Here is a 20,721-nt window from a genome sequence, read left to right on the forward strand (position 1 = left end):
AGCACAAGAACCTCAGCTGCACAGGGCTAGGCTGATCAGCGCACCTGTTACACAGAGAAACTGCATTGCAGCGCAGGTAGCCCTCTCGGGAAGTGCATTGAAATGCAGAACCTCTTCACAGAGCCTGCGCTGGGGCAGAAATGAGAATTCTATCCGGGTTCTGGGTCACGGTTTGCAGTTTAATCTATGGTTTTTGGCCGAGTAAAAGCAATCAGTAATGCACAATCAGAGGGTAGATTTAAAGAAGGTCTAAGAGCTATCACAAAGGGCAATCAGATCATTTGTGAATTAGCTGTTCAAATCATAAACAGATCCAGTGAATGGATTGAAGTAGCAGATGTCTACTTTGCATTTGTTAATGGCAAATGCAGTTCGATTGCTGCTTCTAAGTTTATGAAACAAACAACAAGAGAAACACAAACAAACTAATCAGACAATCGTCCCTAGCGGAGTCGCCATTTTGTTAACGGGAAAAGTGTCTATTCAGAACGACTCTATCCCACTAAGTTGTGACAGTGACCTTAGAAACAAACAGAGAAAACTACTTTTGTATTCTTCTTTATGAACTATAAACGAAGAGGAATAGGATGAACCAACCTGTGTCTTGCGCTAGTCCTTTGATCCAATCTCTCTCCTCTTTGACAGCTACCAGCTACCTGCGCCCTTACTTGCCCAGCTTCACCAAGTTCCTGTAAGATCACAGAAGAAGAAAACTACACAAAGACATGGATTTATATTCATAAATAGCTTAGGATCAGATTTAAGCTAAACATACAAATGTAACAAACATCAATGATACACAAGCATGTAGGAGAAACTCAAATAGTTTTATTGATATAACAAGAAGATCCAGGAAGAGTTACAACCGATGATTCCTGATCTAGCATCAACCTCCCAGCAAAGAAGCCCCTCTTCACCTCCAACAAAGCATAAATCACCCAATACTCTGATATCTATCTCAAAACCAACAACAATTCTTTGCAATGTACAAAATTCCAGCCTCTGGATCTCTGGGATGAGGGATCCATATATAGATGTATGCAAGGAGGATGAGTCAGCTTATGATTTGACTAGTGGCTTCTCTCTGTCAGTTCTTGCTTCCACTTGGAGACTGAGAGCCTCTTACTCATCCTTGGTCGAATTCAGTGAGGCAAGTGTCATTGGGGAAGATTCTGGAAGCTTCCATTGTCTTTCCACCTCGCGGAATGGCACTGCCATTTGTCATTTCCTGCTCAACGCACCCTGGTAGTGCATTTAGGTGCGTTGCAACGCACCTAGCTAGTGTATTTGGGTGCTATGCAACGCAGCTAGCCAGTGGAGCAGCTGAAATGATCCTGATTTGACTGATTCTGAGCAGTTTCTGGTGGAGAACTTCTGGGAGAAGCTGTAATTTGTTGACCTTGTTCCTTTAGGGGTCGGAACAACACTTTTAGGGACTTAGGATCCCTTGGTTTATGGACATTTCATGCTTAGAGCTGTAAGGCACAAAAATGTCTATAACACTACCGAAAGAAGGTTATAGAAGTCACCTATAACTAATACTCATGTGATTGGATGGAAGATATTGAAAGAAACATTACTTGGAAGAGGTATATGTATGAAGAAAAACCAGATGTGGACTAGAATATCACTTTCTGATGAAGAGAAGGATGACATGATTATTGGTTCAACACTATGGTTCGTTGAAGAGAAAGTGACGGAGAAGATGGTTGATGCCCTAAGATAAAGTGATGATGAAGAAGGCTCCATGTTGAAGAAGATGAAGTTCATGACATGATGCAGAAAGAGAAGTGCTACAAGTAGTTGATAGTACCATGATCTCCACCAAAGAGTAGATAGTTGTTGTTGTAAACAAGTCCTTCGTTGAGAGGGAGATTATGAATATTCCTTTTATAGGATTGAGTGTATCCTCCCTAGTTGAGAGGGAGAAATAAACACAATTCTTGTCTTCATGTTATGATGAAATAATGGAGGATTGGGTAAGCATCTGAGATTGATTCCAATACTCTTTGAGTATGTCGTAGGGCATCCAATAGGCAAGAGTAGTCGAAGAGGAAATTCCTTGAGGATGTGTTATTCCAAGACGGGAATGGTCCTAAAGAACATACCTTGTGAACATCCAGATGGTGTATGTGCCTTGAGAGACAATGATGAAGGTGTTTATGAATCATTGGTCTCCCCAACATTGTGCTCTAATCTTGTGGAGAGGTAGAGTTGTTTGTCAAGGCCTTGCTATGTGACAATGCTGGTTGATATGTTTGAGATGCATTGGTAGAAGCTGAGAAAATAGCTTATGGGATGGCTTACTAATCCGACTCTTCTTATGAGAATTATTTAGTGTGAGAATGTCCAATCGTGTATGGATTTTGAATACCTCCATAGTTAAGAGGGAGTGTTGAAATGTGTAACTAGGTCTGGTCTTCGTAATGTCTATTGTAATCATGATTTTATATATTTGATATTAAAGAGGGAAACATTATTTTTGTCATTCTTTATGCATGGTTTCATGCTCAAGATAAATTTATTTATAGGTCAAGCACCCCTTGAGTGCTTCTAGGTTTGTCATAGAGTTATGATGCCAAAAAAGTCATTGTCATACATGTAAGACTCCCTTGGGAATGTTGTATCTTGTAAAGAATTTTTTTGTAAAGTCAGTAGTGTCATAAAGACCCTCCAAGACCTTGTCAAACAAGTCGACCTACAAGAAGGATCAAGTCGGCCTCATGGGCAACAATTCGACCTCCTAAGAAGCCTATATGTAAGGGAACCTCGACTTCATTTAGAGACATTCATTCAAGCAAGAAAACAAGTTCGATATCCTCAAGAAAGAAGTTGGAAAAGGATGAAGATCGAGGGAAAAAAAAAGAGAAGCAACATCGAAGTTTTGGACCTCTCTCTCTCATGTCAGAGATTCTAAAGTAACTGCTAGCTGTTTGGCATGTGTTGAAGAGAATCTTTCATGTTCAACTGAATATAAAAAACTCATAAATCATATAAACAAACCACTTTGTGGAGATTATTTCTACCTCAAAATAATCAATAAATTAACTAACCACAACCTTATGGTATTATGAATAATCCCACATTAACAATAAGACAACTAGGAGATGATCATTTCTAACACCCCCTCTTAATGAGTACTTGTCTCAATCTTTGTCAAATAAGGCCTTCATCGACATATCTAACCATTTCAAAATTTTGTAGGGTACAAATTCCATAAGTTGTCCGCTCTCTTATTTTCTATCAAGGATATTAGACATTAAGGGGATGCTTAATATCAAATTAGTCTAATACACTAGTCACATGTCCTTTTAATGTGTCTCTTATACTAGTCACATGTCCTTTTAATGTGTCTCTTGTGCACTCTTTTGCTTGAGTCATTTAACAATTACTATTCATCTTGTGCATAGGTGATTCAATAGTCCACATTTTTGGTATTCATGATACTTGACTTGTGTTGAATCACTTTACTAGTTTATGAACTCTATTTAAAGATCATGGAGGGTCATTTTTCCATGGTGTTGCATGACAACGAGTGTAGTGACATACTAGATGTAAGCCTTTATTTCTTAAGGAGTGATGCAATTTTATTTTGTTTTCTAGATGTTTCATTTTTTTTAAGGTTTTAACTTGAAATTTTTGGATCTCTAACATGTGTGAATTATTTGTGGTGTTTGGTCATGTGGTTTCCTCATTGATTCCCCATTGTGGTATTAGAGTGCTTGTGAGGTTAATCATTGTGTTGTTTGAAAATTGAGGTATCTTGCAACAACTATGAAATGTTTTGTTCTTACCCCAAAGTATTTTTTTTATTATTTCCATGACAAAGTTTAGTAGTTATGTCGATGAGTATTTAAAGAGCTTCAATGCCCTTTTCTTTGGATCTCAATAGGATATACCAAACCCTTGTTCAACCCAACTTGAGCAAGCAAAAATTGTGCATCATGGAGGAAATCTCACTATTCCATTATGTTTGGTGTAGTTCTTTTACTTAGATTTGCATTTTGTTTCATGAAATAAGGATTTCATTTACCTCAAATTGATGATTTTCTCTTGTGTTAGGTTCGTCTATTTAAAATGGGTAAAGAACCTTGGTTTATTATTGCTTTGATTTAATAAAATTTTGATAAGTTTCTTGATTTTAGACAATTGCTTTTGGTTTCCAAGTGGTTTTTCTATTATTTTGTGGTGATTTTTGCAAAGGATGTCGGGAACTGTTTTGACCCTATTTGGTCTTGTGGGTCCAAAGACCTTATTGTGGTTGTAGGTTAAGTTTCCGTGGGAGGCCAAGCCTTTATTCTATCTTGGCCCATGACCCATCACTTATTTGATCCATAGCTTGAGCCACTTCAACAATGATTTTTGCTAACATTACCTTGTTGGGCTCCTTTCTTAGTGTGGGCTCACCCTCTTGCTTATTGTGATCATGAAGGTCATGCCTTGGGCATCTCATCCACATCAATTTTCTCTTGGAGCAACACCTTGTGTGGCTCCTCTTCCATTGTTGATAGTGGCTCTCCCTCCACCTTGGTAGGTCCCCTTACATGTGGATTCCTACAATCTGTTGGATTTGGGAGACCACCTTGTTCACGTCCACGATGGAGACCACACCCGCAAGGGAATTACCTTGCCACCTTTATGCATGATCTAGCACCTGCCAGAATAGATACTTCACTAGATAGATAAGTAACCATGTCAAATTCACGGTAGACTCATACATCCCTTGCCACATGGACCTTGAGTGACACCATACTACTAGATATCACTAATGGAGAATACGACATCGCACATGTGCCATGTCATCATAACTACCATATTGACGCTTTGCCACATTAATAGTTTTCCTAATTGGTAGTGCCATGTCAGCATGTCTAATTTAACATTTAATGGTGTTAGTTGCCACATTATTAGTGTAGGAGCCTCCTTCATTTACATTTCAATTTTTGAAAATGATTTTCAAACAAGGATAGTTTTATCATTCCAAATTTGTTTTCGTTGCACTTTTTTTCCAAGTGTTTTTTAATGATATACATGCCTGATTGGTTTTTAGATACTTGACTATTAGGTGTTTTGTTTATAAATTTTCTTAGAACCCCCATATAATCCTCATTTTTGTAACTTTTGAGGGGTTTATCTTAGTCATCCAATTTTTTTTGAGTAAAAATTATTTTATTTATTTATTATTATTATAGTATGTTGTCTTTTACACATTTTGCATTTGTGTTACGAGTTTCTAGTTTGTATCCATTTGAGTTCTTTTCTTCGTTATGACTAATTTAAGCAGAATCTACTTAGCTTCATTTGGTTATTACTCGCTACTATATTTGGGTGTGAAATTCAACGTTGATATTTAGAACTGATGGTAATAATGATTTTGACAAAGAAATTTTTTATTTTTTATAACTACCTTTTGACCTTGATAGATGTAATTTTGAAGTATCTCTAGAGTGTTAGTTTTGGTGAGGTGTTGGCGGGACAATAAAATATCGACGTCTAGATGGATTTTTATTTTATTTTTTATTACAAAGACAATATTTTGTATGCTTAAATTCCTTGAGGTTGCATATTCTAATCAAAATATAGGTGATCAAGTTGATGGAGATAAAATTGATGATATGAAAGAAAATGATAGTAGTACTACTTATAATAATAATCTATTTATAAGGTTATGACCAAACCAAACACCAAATTATTGTATGAGATCCCATTTTTTTGTGGGACAAGGGACCCACCTCTGTACAACGATTTGACTACTAAAGTCTATGAAATTATACATACTCTACCCCATTGGACTCAAACTTGTGACCTCTTAACATGGAAACATATGTTCTTAACCATTAGACCCACTCAAACTATAATATGAATGACGGATAAACTTTTCTTCTATTGGATAAGGATGTATGCATGGATGATAACTTTTATGATGTTCAAGATATACCTTTCACTGATAGGGCATTTAAACCATTGTATGAAGGCTCAAAAGCAAGTTTCTCTCAACTATTTCATTGGTGGTGAACTAAATTAAGTAAATGATTTCAAATACCCATCCCATAGATCCTAAGGATGCAATATAATTCTTCATATATAAATACACAATTTCTATTTTTAATCATTGTAAATGTAGTATTATCAACATTTAATATGATGTTGTGCTCTTTTTTTTTTTTTTTTTTAAGATTATTGGATGATATTCTCTTATTTATTAAGAAAAAATTACTTATTTTTTTATCATTCAAATATAAAAGTAATAATTCCTTTATAATAAGTAATATATTAATTTGATAATGTTTATTCATTTTAATAAGCACATTCTTTGTCTCGGGGACAACTCAATTAGTTAATTCGAAGTTTGTGAAATCGTGGAAACAAGGAAACCCAGGCTCAAATCCTCCTTGTAGTGATCCCAGTTTACGGCAAGGAGAACAAGCCATAAACCCCCATAAGTTTACTAGTAATTTTTTTCCAAGGAAAAAAACCGCGCTTTTCTATTATAAAAATAAAAGAGCTACAAAAGATGAGTTAACATCCGGCAGCTAAAACCACTGCCTGAAACAGATATGTTGCCACAAGGGCTCGCATCGTTAGTGAACTAACGTGCACAAAGAATATGAAGGAGAAGAGAAAAAAAAACGAAAAAAGGGAAAAACCTGGCTTTCGGCTCAGGTTTTTCGCCCCTTTTTCTTTTCAACCTTGCGCCACTCTCCCACTATGGGTTCGGTTGATACAATGACTAACTGGGTTGTTTCGTTTTGTTGTCCAGTTTCTTTATCTGAATCGGATGTATCTGAATGATGCTGCCGTTTGATGCCTCCCATGCTTGGATCCATGCTTGTCATCTGTTGCTGAGTCTCTGCCTGGAAAGTATCTGACTGTAGTTCCTTGTTGTCTACTGTAGTTTCCTTTTGGGTCTCTAGATCCACCTCCTCTATGATTGTATTGTCCTCCTCTTCTTCTGTTTCTGCATCTTCTGGTACTGTGGGGACTTTCTTTTCCTCTGTTTTCTTCTTTATGACATTGTCTATGTTCTGCCATCCTTTGTGCTTCCTTTGTTGTGGCTTGTTCTTGTTTTGGCTTTTGCATGCATTGAACAAATGCCCTGTTTGTTGACATCCCCTGCATCTGAATGCTGTGTTCTCATAGTCCAGAGATTGTTTCCATTGAGTATTGTTGAAGTTCAGGATGATGCTTTCTGGTAATCCCTGGCTGAGATCTACCTCGACGCAAATTCTAGCAAATGTAAAGATCCCTTTTAGATGTCTCTCTGTGTCTATTTTTAACATTCTTCCGAGAGTATTTCCTATGGCTGCTAGGGAAGAAAAATGCCAAAAATGCATCGGAAGATTATGTAGCCTTACCCATACCGGCATTTTTGATACCACCATGGAGTTTGGATCAAACTCCGGGAACCAGGGTGTAACAAATAATCCCGCGCTGCCCCAGAACCATGGTCCTTCGGTGAGGGCTTTATCCCTTTCCTCTTCGGCTCGAAAGACTACTATGAAGAAACCTTTCGAGCATAGCTGAATCCGGCAGTTTTTTGTCCATGTCATGTGTATCCATTGGTACAAAGCATCCGATCTAGGCCAGAAGCCGTTAAATCTACAAATGATTGCATTTTTTTGTAGATCTGTGAAAATGCCCTTTACCTCTGGGATATCCAACAGAATGGATGGGCTTTCTGGTGCTTCATCTACGATATACTGCCCTGGATGGGTGTTTGCATTTGCATGTTCTTTCCCCTTTTGAGTTCCTGTCCCCTTTGCTGCATCTCTGTAGGATCCTGTAGGTTTTGATGTAGATCCCTTTGATCCACCTCGCAGCCGGAGATTGAGAATAACAGTAGAATCTTTTTCAACCCTGTAGTGCTGGAGGGTGTGATGATCTTGCATGCATAACCCAGAAAATAATAGGTTTTGTGCCGTAGCTGGAAAGCCCAGTCTGACCTGTATCTCTTTTTTTAAATTCAAGACAGTCATCCATGCCCAGATCTGCACACAAAAATGCCTTCCGTCTGTTGATCTAACAAAGATATGTTTCAGTTCTGCTATGTCTGCCTTGTTCTGGTTCCTTGGTAATATTTGTTGCGTTGCCGAAGGTATAGAGACCTCATAGCCCATATCCCTACTCCCCCGCAAACCCGAATCCCTACTCCACCCCATACTTGTTTTCTGGCTTTGACCTTTTAAGAACCGCCCTGGATCTGCAGCACGAAGCCCCGGCGTACCAAAACGAGGCTTGAGAACTGGCATGCTCCACTTGTCTCCGTATTCCAACACAGAGTTTCCATACCTACGCAGTGTGTTCTTGAATGCGGGCGTAACAATCCAGAACAGGAGAAGAACTATTTGATTTGGAGTAATAAACTCCAGACAGAGGGTTTCCGTTGCCGCCGTGCGGTAAACCATCTGCAAAAATGAATAGGGTCGCCCCAGCCGCCATTTGATGAGATTTGATTCGCAAGAGGCCTTTCCATCCGCCGATCCAGACCAGAAACCGTGTGAATCGATCTCTAGATCTCCCGCGGCCATGCATCCAACTGATCCAATACGGATCAGGCCTTTTAGGACCTCGACTGCGTAGGGTTTTTCCTCAGAAGCCCTAAGTCCTCGACGCGCCTCCATTTTTTCTCTCCTCATGGTTTTCTTCAACATTCATTCTCCACCAAAATCACTCATAAGTTTACTAGTAATTACGTGTCGGTGGGTTTCTAGATTCCTCTAGAATACAGAAAATTACAATAAAATAAATAAACGCATTCTTTTAATGCTATATATATAATTTCATCGATAACAATAATAATAATTAATATCCAAATTAATATCCACTAAAACTAACATGGAAAATCAATACATTAATTTTAATACTTAAAAAAATTAACTAACCAGATAAAATTCTAACTATCCACTTTATAACTCATTTAAAATGTGTATGCATTTTATATTATATAAATAAAATATATATTACATTACACAAATATAAACATAAATAATTCTATTACTCTAAGTCATCAATTTATAATATTTTTTAAAATGTATTTATATTTTAATTAGTAACATATTAATTTTTAAAATGTATATTGAATATTGGTAAAAAACTTCATAAATATAAATTAATAACGCTGTTAATATTTTCCAAATGTATATTAATTAATAGTATTGGAAAACAAATTAATTTTATTAAATTGAATAAAAATATAATTTAAAACATAAATATTTAACTCTATATTATTTATATTTTGAAATATTTATTAATTATATTATTTATAAAAATATATTAATAAACGATTTAATTTATTTATCATATTATGTGCACAATTATCATATAGATAAAAGCGTAAACATGAAATTAGCAAATATAAATAAGATAATATTAAAAAAACAATTTTATTAAATTAAATATAAATATAAATTTTTAACTTTATAATTATTTATATTTTGTTTTCTTATGGGATGAGAGGGTAGTTGTCTTACTGAGATGTACCTGGTTTCAAATCCCACAAGGACACCATAACACATCATAGTAAGATTGGAAGGATATGCATCTTGTTGGAGTCTGAGATCCTACTTCCAACTATGGTGGTCTCCAAACGTCCTAGTCCTAGGCTAAACTATGAGTTTATGATATATGCAGCGTACGGGTTGTTGTATATATCTGGGGAGGTTTCTAGTTCCCATCAACCATTTTTTTAGGGAAGTCATAAGAAAGGGGTTTTCCTTCGCCTCAATGAAGAAATAGAAACACAATATGCATGGGGTTTGGGGGATGCCACCAATAATCAAGTTAAATTTTTAGCCCTATGGCAGGGGTTAGTATTAGCTATTTGAAGGAAAATTCAACAAATAATAGTGTATGAAGATTTTATGATTGTTGTTCAATAGGTGTTTAAACTCAAAGAGAATCCAAAGCAAGTCCAATCCTCCATTTTGCAAAGAATAAGCTTACAAATAGCAAAATTTGAGAGCATTGAGTTCTATCATGTCAAGAGGCTTCTCAAATCAAAAAGAGATGCATTAGCAAGTAAAGGAGCCTTTTTCAAGCAAGGCATTTTGGCCCAAGACGATATAAGTGGTGATAATAAACCATTGCCATGAGAACTCTATGCAAAATTCAAAGTTTAGGCATTTTAATTTTTTTAAGAAGCGAAAAGGGGGGGATTATTTGGGTGGCGACTTGATGGAGTCATCCTTGATCATATCTATGGTTCTTGAATTATCAAACTCTTTCCTCAACATATTGGCAGCCTCTCTTCCTCAATGGGATTTGGGTCCATGCATACATGCGGCATGCTGATGTGCTTGCATGCAAAACCTCAGACAGATGGATGTTTGATTAAAGTGTCAATAAACGTGGGAGGATAAGGAGTTTTGTTTTCAAATTTGAGGAAGGGCAGGCATGCTTAGAGTATAGAGCTTCAAAAGTGATGGAAGGAATTTGTAGCAAATTTAGATCTGAATTTAAATGTATAAGTTTGAGAATGTATAGGGCAGTGAGTGGCATTAAAGATGGTGAGATAGTTGAGGACATGGAGGGGGAAAACTTCTCAGTTTGTGGTTCACAGTCGTCCAACACCATTTCAGCAGTTGTTCGAGCTCAGTGCATCAAAATCTCTACATTGCAAGCTCTTCTATAGACTTTGTGTATCTAAGGGTTTGATATTTTGTACGACATCTTATCTTTTGAATGGAATTAGGAAGTCCATTATTTGCAAGTTGAGAATATGTAGGAGTAAAGTGTATAACATCTGGGGTGGCAATGGGATCACCCCTATCGCCAATTGTGGCCAACTTATACATGGAATACTTTGAAAAGAAAGCCCTTGAATCATACCCTTTGAGGCCATCTTGGTGGAAGCGATTCGTCGATGATACCAATGTAAAATGGAATCATGGTAAGACAAAGCTTGACAAGTTTTTTATACACCTTAACTCCCAAAATAAATTTTACAATGGAGCTGGAGGAAAATAGGAGCATCCCATTTTTAGACGTACTTATCATCAGAACAAAGGATGGCTTTTTAGGGCATAAAGTATTCAGGAAGTCAACCCACACATAAAGCTACCTCCATGCTAAATCCCACCATCACCCGTCCCAGACGTTTGGTGTTCTTAACACTCTGGCTATTAGAGCCCTTCGAATTTCTGAATCTGAGCATCTGGACAAAGAGAAGAAGCATTTAGTTTCGATATTTAAGGGTATAGGCTATAAAGAAAAAGAAATTAAAAAAGCTATAGAGAGGGCTGAAAGAAGGGTGTTATCTTAGGAGCCTAAGGCTCAATACCAACCTCAGTGTGGTAGAGCATCGCTATCTTTTTTTCCCCTGGGAAAATCAGTAACTTTCATTAATATTTTGAAAATTACATAAGCAGATGCCGCGGCATTACTGTCATAGTTCATACAAAATTCACCTTTTCAGGTAGTTCTCAGAGTCATAACAAAAAGTTCTAGTTACATCCATGATCTGTGCTTTACAGCCTATTTACTATTACAAAAAGTTTCTGTTCATAAATATATCAACAGTTCATATTGTTCTCTGTTCACTATTTAGCTGTTGGGACTGTTGTCCCGCTGCATCCTCTGATCTATATATGGCCGGTGGTAAAACTGATGTTCCTCCGACCCATTCTGCTCCACTATTTGTCCATTGCCTCGGGGAAGTGACGAGGCCTCTTTGGATAGTTTGTCAGCCTCGCTATTGTGTTCTCTGTAAATATGCACACATGTAAAGTGTTCAAATGCTGCTTTGAGAGTAAGAGTATTTTGAAATAAATTGCTGAGCATGTGTACATGGCAATTTGTCACATTATTAATCCAATTTACAACCACCATTGAGTCCCCGAATATGTTGAGCTGTGTAATATGATGAGATAAAGCAAAATGAAGTAGATTATATAATGCAGAGAGCTCAGCAAAATTGTTCGTTCCAAAACCAAAACCCAATTTTGCTAGATATCTATGATTTCCGTTAATGTGCAAGACAAATCCACCGCCACACCCTGTTTGATTCGATGCACCATCGAAAAAAGCCCAAGGGATTGATCTGTCAATCTCAGGCATAGGCTGAATAACACGGGTTCTGGTTGGGGTCGGTTCTGGGAGTTCCTGGTATGCTGCTATGACTGCTATTTCAATGTGGCTTCCCGAGAAAGGTTTATCATCGAAAATGGCTCTGTTTCGAGCAAGCCATGCATACCAAATGGCCACAGGGGGGAGGTTTAATAGTTTGGATTCCGGGTGGCTACGGGCCCATGAGCACCAAGCCTCCTGAAGGTCAGCGCCGCTCCAATCTCCCGTAATTCCCAACTGTTGACAGATATTCCTCCAAATGTTTTGAAACGTCGGGCAAAACAAGAATATGTGGTCTGTGTATTCAGATGCATTTTTGCAGAATATGCACCATGAGGGTCCCTGGATGGCTCTGCGGGTTAACTGTTCACCGGTAGGAACGATACCATGAAGCGCACACCAGAAGAAAAGCTTAGATCGAGGAGTGGCCCTTAACTTCCAAATGGAGTGCCACCAAGGGTGAACCTGATCCGAAGATCTGTGAGCAATGAGGGCACAGTAGCCTTGTTTTGGGACATATGTACCATGGTCGGCCGGGCACCAGATCAATTCATCAGGCCCTTGCTTAATACGAATATGGGATTCAGATAGTGCCATGATGTATTGATCCCATTCCTGGTGCCATTGGTTAGGTAGATCCAAAGAGTGGGCAGTTCTCCACGCCTGTGAAAAAATATCAGTGTGAAGTGGATCAGCGATCTGTGCAAAATGTAGTATTCCCCGGCCTTGTAAATAATCTATAATCTCCTGGTTTAATATATGTCTGCCTCCACTGTTGCTCCAAGGGTCCAGGCCAATCCTGCCTGTCATTCCATCATTGATTCGCCATGCCAAGTTGTCCCGAATGAGAGGGAGGGAGTCAATCAAGGCCTTCCAAACAGATGAGCCCCCCTTCGAAGACCAGGATGGAAGACGTGCCCAGTCCATCATATTTTGAGGCCAGATGTATTTGTGGTATGTGACATGAGTCCACAGATTTTGACTAGTGAGCAAGATCCATCCCATCTTGGCAGCAAGTGCTTTAGCGAAGTCAGGGAGCTCCTTGAGGCCCCATCCACCCCACTTCTTAGGTAATGATATTTTCTTCCAGCTGATCCAAGCAAAAGTACGTTTCTCCTGATTCCCATTCCAAAGATAACGGTTACAAAGCTGCTGTATCTTCCCCAGGATAGTCCTAGGAATCCATGCTAGTGCCATCCAGAAGACTGGGGTAGCTTCTAGCACTGATTTTATGAGCACCAGTCTGCCAGCTCTAGATAGATATCTGTGGCTCCAACCCAGTAGCCTCTTTTCAAGTTTGGCAATCAACCAGGCCCAATCAGCAATCCTTTGGCATGAGGGTTTCAGATTGAAACCGAGGTATTTTAGACCTCTATCCAAAGAGTGCACCAAGAAGGGAAAAGCCTGTAGTGCAATCCTGGTCTCTTGGACCGAGGTGCGAGCACATGTGATGGTGGATTTCGATTGGTTAGGCATCATACCTGTGGCCGCAGAAAATCTTTGCAAGATTTTCAAGAAGTTCCGGGAGTCTCTGACACTTCCATCAAGCAGAATAAGAACATCATCTACAAATAGTAGATGTGTAAGATAGCACAAATCTGATATCCCAAGCCCACCAATATCCCCATTCCTCTTTGCAGCTTCCATGAGACGACTGAGTCCTTCCATAACTAAGAGAAATAGTAGTGGTGATAGAGGGCATCCCAGTCGCAGGCATCGCTATCTTATATTCAAGGAGTGACAGATAAGATTGCTAAAATCTTGAAAACGAAAGACATAGTCACACAGTTCTTAGCCCCCGGAACAATTAAACAAGGTATGAGGTCTGTCAAAGATAATATTGATACTCAAGGGAGTTTATAAAATTAATTGTTCTTGTGGAAGAAGTTACATTGGTGAAACATGTCATTCTTTGCAGAAAAGACTAAAAGAACATGGAGCTGATATTAAGAATGAAAAGTCTCGTACTTCGGACCTAGCAGAGCATTCCTCAAAAACTAAGCACCATGTTTGTCTAGAAAGCGCCTCAATTGTCACAAGGGAAGAACAACATCATAGGCGAAAGATTAGGGATGCTCTTGAGATTATAAAACATCCACAGAATCTCAACAGGGACAATGGTATTGAGATCAGTGGAAGCTGGCTTCCCTTAATCAGAAAAATTATGACCACCAATACATCCCAGGTATAACACCTTAGGTAACTGTCTTCCTCTCCTATCCTTCTAATCTTATTTTATAAATAAACATAAAAATTAATATTATTATTATTATTCTTAATAATAATTATCATTATTATTATTCTTAATAATAATAATAACATTATTATTAAGTATTTATAATAATAATAATTAGCATTTAATTATAAAAAAATTATTTATATTATTATTATTATTATTATTATTTTTTTATTTTATTTTATTTTATTTTATTTTATTTTATTTTTTATTTTTTTTTTCTTTTTTTTTTTCTGAGTAAATACTAATTCTATTAAAAAAGAAGAGTATAGTACAATCAAGCTTGCATGCAAGCGAAGCAGAAAAGCAAGAGAGCCCAAGGAGATAGGTTCCACCTTGCTCCTTGGCGAAGAACCAGGAGAGGGCTATAGAGACCTTGGAATAACAAAGAACTGGAGCTAAGCAGAGAGAACTACGCTGAGGGGGCTGTTACTATCACACGACTTTTTTTTCTTTTTTCTTGCTTACATTGACCCATTCAGTGAAGTTTGGCTGAACCGAAACAAGTTGAAGACTGTTCTGCCCTGGCGGCAGAAAATCCTTCTCAGAGCCTGAGGACGAAGTGAGATGAAAACGTTTCTGGGATATCTGAGAGAATAATAAGTATTATTATTATTATTTTTTATACAATAATAATTAGTATTTAAGTATTATAAGATCTATTAGCTGGCTAATAATTAATGTTCTTATTAAAGGAAAATAATTAATTAATTAATTATTTTCCTTTAATAAGAACATTAATTTTTTCTAATAATATCCAACAATATTAATCTAATTAGTTATAATATTATTAATACTCTCATTATTATTCTTAATATTAATTATCATTCTTATTAAGTATTTATTATAATTAATAATAATAATAATAATAATTAATTGTTTATAATAATAACTAGTATTTAATTATTATAATAATAACTATTATTTAATTATTATAATTTCTATTAATAAATTAATTAATTAACTAATTAAGTACTTATAATGAGAATTAGTATTTAATTACAATAATTATTTATAATAATGATTATTATTATTAATTATTATTATGAATTATTTATATTAAGAATTAGTATTTAATTTTAAAAGATCTCTTAATCAACCATATATTTCTTTTAGGAATAAGATTTAAGAATAATTAGTTTTTAATTATTATAATATTTTTAATTAATGAATTAATTTATTAATTATTCTAATAATATGAAGCAACCTATTAAAATAAATAAATTATATATATTTTTAAATATTATGGATAATAATAATAATTATTTTAAATTAAAATTTTTAGTTCTTTAGTCGACTTTCATCTCATCTTTATAACAAATCATCTCATAACTATTTATCCTCTCATTTTGCTCTTCTACTATCATCATTAAAAAATTGTCCTAATGATGGATCCCTATTGGGATTTGAAATGTTGACAAAATATGGTTATTACTGCGGGTTCTCCGAAACTTAACTCAAAACAAATGAACCACAGATGTCTAAAATCAAACCTTTTGTTTCTTTAATAAGGGGGGAATTTCTTCCTTGTAGTATGTATGTTGCATTAAAATAATACATGGTGCAATAAGAAACCCAAAGCATTCTTTGGGATATTGACCAACTTTACAAGATCAAACTTTAAATACTAAAAGAATTAAAGTGCTAGTGATCCAACCTTTGACCATGATATTGGGGATTTTTGTAAAGACTAAATTTTTTGCATAAGATGTCGATAGTGACTTCACATTGTGACATCTTCTTTCAATGTTTTTGTAAAATGATTCGAATAAAATATATCTTCAAATTCACGACACAAAACAAGAGATTCGGATCGTCAAGGTGGTTTGAATTTTTTGAGTCAGTGTTGGATGTCAATCGAGTCAGTGTTGAATTTTGATTGACATCTAAAGAGAAGGCATTCAAGTAAGAAAACCTTGGATCGGTCAAAAAAGAGGTGTTATCCAAAGAAGGAAGAACAAGAATTGCATTCATTATTCTTGCAACAATAACAATGTTGCATATTTGCATACAAAACAAAAGATAATGACTATGTCTAGCCTTCCATGGAGATTAACATGTGAAATGGAACGACAAACACACTCATAGCCGGTTTAAGAATACTTTGAAATATAAGTTAGAAAGATCAAGTATCATTGAAAAATTATATTTCAATGATATTGACTTTGAACATACTCCATTTCACATTTGGTTTAGACCATCATTTGCATAAACGAGTAAGAACCCATTTGTGCCTCCCTTAAGCTCTGGCAAAAGCAAAATCAATCGGTGGATGATAACGAGTTACCAATACAATCTGATGTTCTACAATTCTTTTGAATTTGTATGGCTATAAAGTAATGAAGGTAATGATGATTGTAACTCATTTTTGGAACTCTTTGTTCATGCAATATATATTTCTCCATCCAAAAATGCCTATATATAGATTCCAAGTCTCCTAGTGCTACTGTGCAAGAGATTCGAGAAGAAATTAACACTGTTATCCACGAAATGAGAACACCCATATATACATTATGAGTCTCATAGTGCTACCATGGAATAGATTCCAGAGGCAATTCATTATTCTAGCGAAGAATTGAACTAATTTTTATTTGCGAAATTTATTGCAGAGGAGGAAAAATTTCTAGGACACACATGATAATGGAAGAACTAAGGATTGTTGATTGTTCAAGCTATGTTAATAATTAATTGGAGGATAATGGGAAAGTAGAGTTGAATATAAAGGATTGAGTAAATTTGATTTCACTCCAAAATCAGTGACTCTACAGTTTCTTGGAAATATAAAAATAGTCGAGCAAGCCTCAATAAGACGGGTTCAGATAAAAGGGTTGAGGGATGAAAGTTATTTTGGATGTGGAATGACAATTAAGGGAAATGTATTAATCTAATTTGGAATGCTTTTCTAATAAAGGATTCAAAGAATAAGAAAATTGTAGGCCAATAAGGAGGCTTAAAAAAGGGCAATATTATTAAAGTATTTGATAAGTGTGACTATGATCATAAGAATGTTAATACTTTTTGAAAAATGCCTAAATTGGATGGTTCAATGGCCATGCCTTTCAATGACATTTGCTCATTTCAAGGTAGATCACTTTCAGAATATTTACAATGAAGAGAAACAAGTGACTATTCTAGAGGTGGTTATGATGGACCACCTTTTGTCCAAGTTTTTTAAATGATGACAATCAAATCCTCTTAGAAGAAAAAAAAAAGAGAAACTTCTTGGGATTCTACGAATGAATGGAGGAAGATTTATTAATAGTTTAAATGAATCTAGGATTTCAAGCACAATGTTAACAACTTTCAATTCTATCTTTATTGCTTTTATTCCAAAAGTCAATAACCTAGAGGCCATTGATCAGTACATGGTTATATTTTTATGAAATTTCATTTATAAAATTATTTCAAAAGTGTTTTCTCTGAGAGATAAGAAATTTCTTCCAAAAGCAAAATCTAGTGATTGGTTTGGTTCTCTTTCTAGTAGGAAAATTCATGATGCTATTTGAAAAATTGTTTTCCTTGCTTATCTAGTTATATCTTTTAGAAACTTTCATTCAATTAAGTTGGCCCTTTCCAAGGATGATGTTGCTTCATTTGGGGTTGAGATTTGGTGAAATTGGTAATGATTGTGTTTTGGGTATCTTTTGCATTGTTATTCAATGAATCTGCATTGTAAGTGTTGAGATATGGAATAGGGCCTTAGACAATGTTGCCCTCTGTCTCCAATTTTGTTTCTAATTGTAGTTGAAGGTCTCAATAGAGCCCTTATAAAAACAATAGAGAGTGTTCAATCTAGAGGGATCAAAATTTGATGTATTTACTACTAAGAACTAGGAATTATGTAGTCCAACAAATTGGAACACATCAAAGAGAAAGTTCCTTCTATTAAAGCCAACATTCTCTCTTGTCCTTGTTTTTTGACTAAATATGCTACTAATTACGAATTTTGTACTCGAACACACTTGAACACATCAGATAGTAAGTTATTTTCTATGAAAGCATGCTTTGTCATTTTCCTTTGGTCTTACATAACACAAAATACATATGTACCTAGCAACTACATTTAAAAAATTATAGTTTGTGTTATATAGTGCTTTATAAATCTAGGGTTTGTTTCATGGTACAACTAGAAGAATTGTTTGATCCTACAGATCTGTGTATCCAAGCGCTAGACTATAACCCTCTCAATGCCCAAATTCCTTTCATAATGTCAACATCCTCTACATATTGAACGCATTAGGGACCCCTCGTTAGCTCTTTGATGGTAGCTAGCAAACCCCTTTACAATATAATAGTAGAAAAGGTCACACACAAACTATACCATATTAGGATTCAAAGGAAAACTCTACTTACTCTCTTTCTAGAGCTGGTCCATCCATTTGTATGAATATACTCCAATAGTAATGATATTGAACTAAATTTTATATGGCTTATCATCTTAAACTCATCTTGCCTTTTACATCACAAAACCCTATCCTGTGTCAATATTCAAAACCCTTGAAAATATACATAATAAATACCTATATATATAAACCCTTATGAATTAATGCTATCCTTTGAAATAATATTACCAGTATAACACCCAAATGAAAATAAAAAAAAATTACTTCAATCACATGGATGAAAGTTAAATACATTTAGTGTTTTTAAGAAAGCCCAGAACAAATACAGGTAACACAAAATTCAAAATCAGACCAAACCCTATACAGACAAATCGTCCTTGAACTAGATAACCATAAAGCAAAACTTAATGGAGCTTAAAGAGGAAACAAGTAAAAATAACATGTATCATACATGGGGATGATTCTTTTTCCAAGCCTTTCGCTTCTTAGCAAGACGACCATGAGCTATGCCTCCAGACATGCTGTGTTAAGGGTTTGCAGTGTTGAGAAATCAAAAGAGTGGAAGTTACACGATTCTATTATTATGCCATTATCTTGTGATGTTTTTCATTATTATTATTTGTTCTTTTGAATTACCTTTTTATTATCATCAATATTAATGCCAAGCAAAAAAATAGAAGAGAGCACAAGAAATAGGCACGATGCCAGGGAAAAACCCCACTCTAGGGGAAAACCCAGTCAAAATTCTTCCTTTAGTAGATTAAATATGAGACGACCAAGAACCTTAAAACTTAGACTCAAGACTACCTCCATCCATCAAGTCAACCTCATCTCTATGCTTGCACCAAATCCTTGTCACTTTGTTTGCATCGAGACTTCATCACTGTGTTGTCACCGAGCACTAAACTTCTTCCTTGCACAAGCACCAAAATCCGTTACTGTGATAGCACTGAAATTATTTTTTGTGACATCACTAAGTTTCTTTATTGTGATATTACCAAACTCCTTCATCATGATATTGCTGAACTACTTCGTTGTGATATTACTAAATCTCCTCACTGTGATATATCACCAAAAGTCTCCATTGTAATGCGAGTTTTGTGGTCACTGTAATACGAGCTCATCTATTCAATTAATTGAGACTTGCTCAATATAATATCACCGAATATCATTGAAACTACATCACTGTAATAACACCGAAATAGTCCACTGTGATTTCTGAATTTGAGGTTCTGTGGTTACCCGAGCTCATATGCCTTCGTCAATGGCATTGAGGTCGAAACGATGCTCAATCTCTTCGACGGAGACCCAATCCTGTTTAGGCTTGGCAACGGGATGACATTCTCGTTTGGTTCTTCTAATGATGTGAGGACCATGTACAAGCTCAACATGAGTGGGAAAAGTATCAGCACAATTGAAGACTCAAACGTGAGTCAGATTTGGTTTGACAATACGAGCCACATGGTAAAAAATGATTAGACAAAAGACGAAAAAATCAAAATATCTTACTATCTGAGATCTTCCCAACCCAACCCCATAGAGAAACACTTTTTGTGTAATTTCCGTAATAGTAAAAAAGTCTCCATAAACTTCCATAAATATTTTACAAGTTTTATCTCATGATAGAGCAAAAGATTATACAATTTTCTTTTTATTGAAATCAACTTTAATCCCTTAGCACAACCTGGCATGCACCTTAATCATCAATAAAAAAAATAAAGGCAATATAAATCTAGCAAAAGAAAAAAAATATAAGTAACAAAAAATAACATGATCTTCCATAACCTACCAAATTCTATGATTAAAAAAAAAAATGCTTCGTTGATAATATATTGGCATTTCTTTTTCCAAATGAAAGGAAATAAATTTGAATGACCTTTCGTAAGACGTGACCGTCTAATAAATTGAAGGTAAATTTATATTTTGATAATGGAAAATGTTTTATTTATTTTATTATTATTACAGAATTATTAGTTTTTTTAATATTAAATTTAAAATTATTATTTTTATTATTTAATTTTTAAATTTATTTTAAACATAAAAATTTAGATTTTATTTATTTATTAATAAAATATTATA

This window comes from Pinus tabuliformis, chromosome 1_2 (assembly GCF_031772625.1).
Source record: "Pinus tabuliformis cultivar Carrire ecotype Pingquan chromosome 1_2, CPIR1, whole genome shotgun sequence".
In the NCBI taxonomy this organism is placed as follows: domain Eukaryota; kingdom Viridiplantae; phylum Streptophyta; class Pinopsida; order Pinales; family Pinaceae; genus Pinus; species Pinus tabuliformis.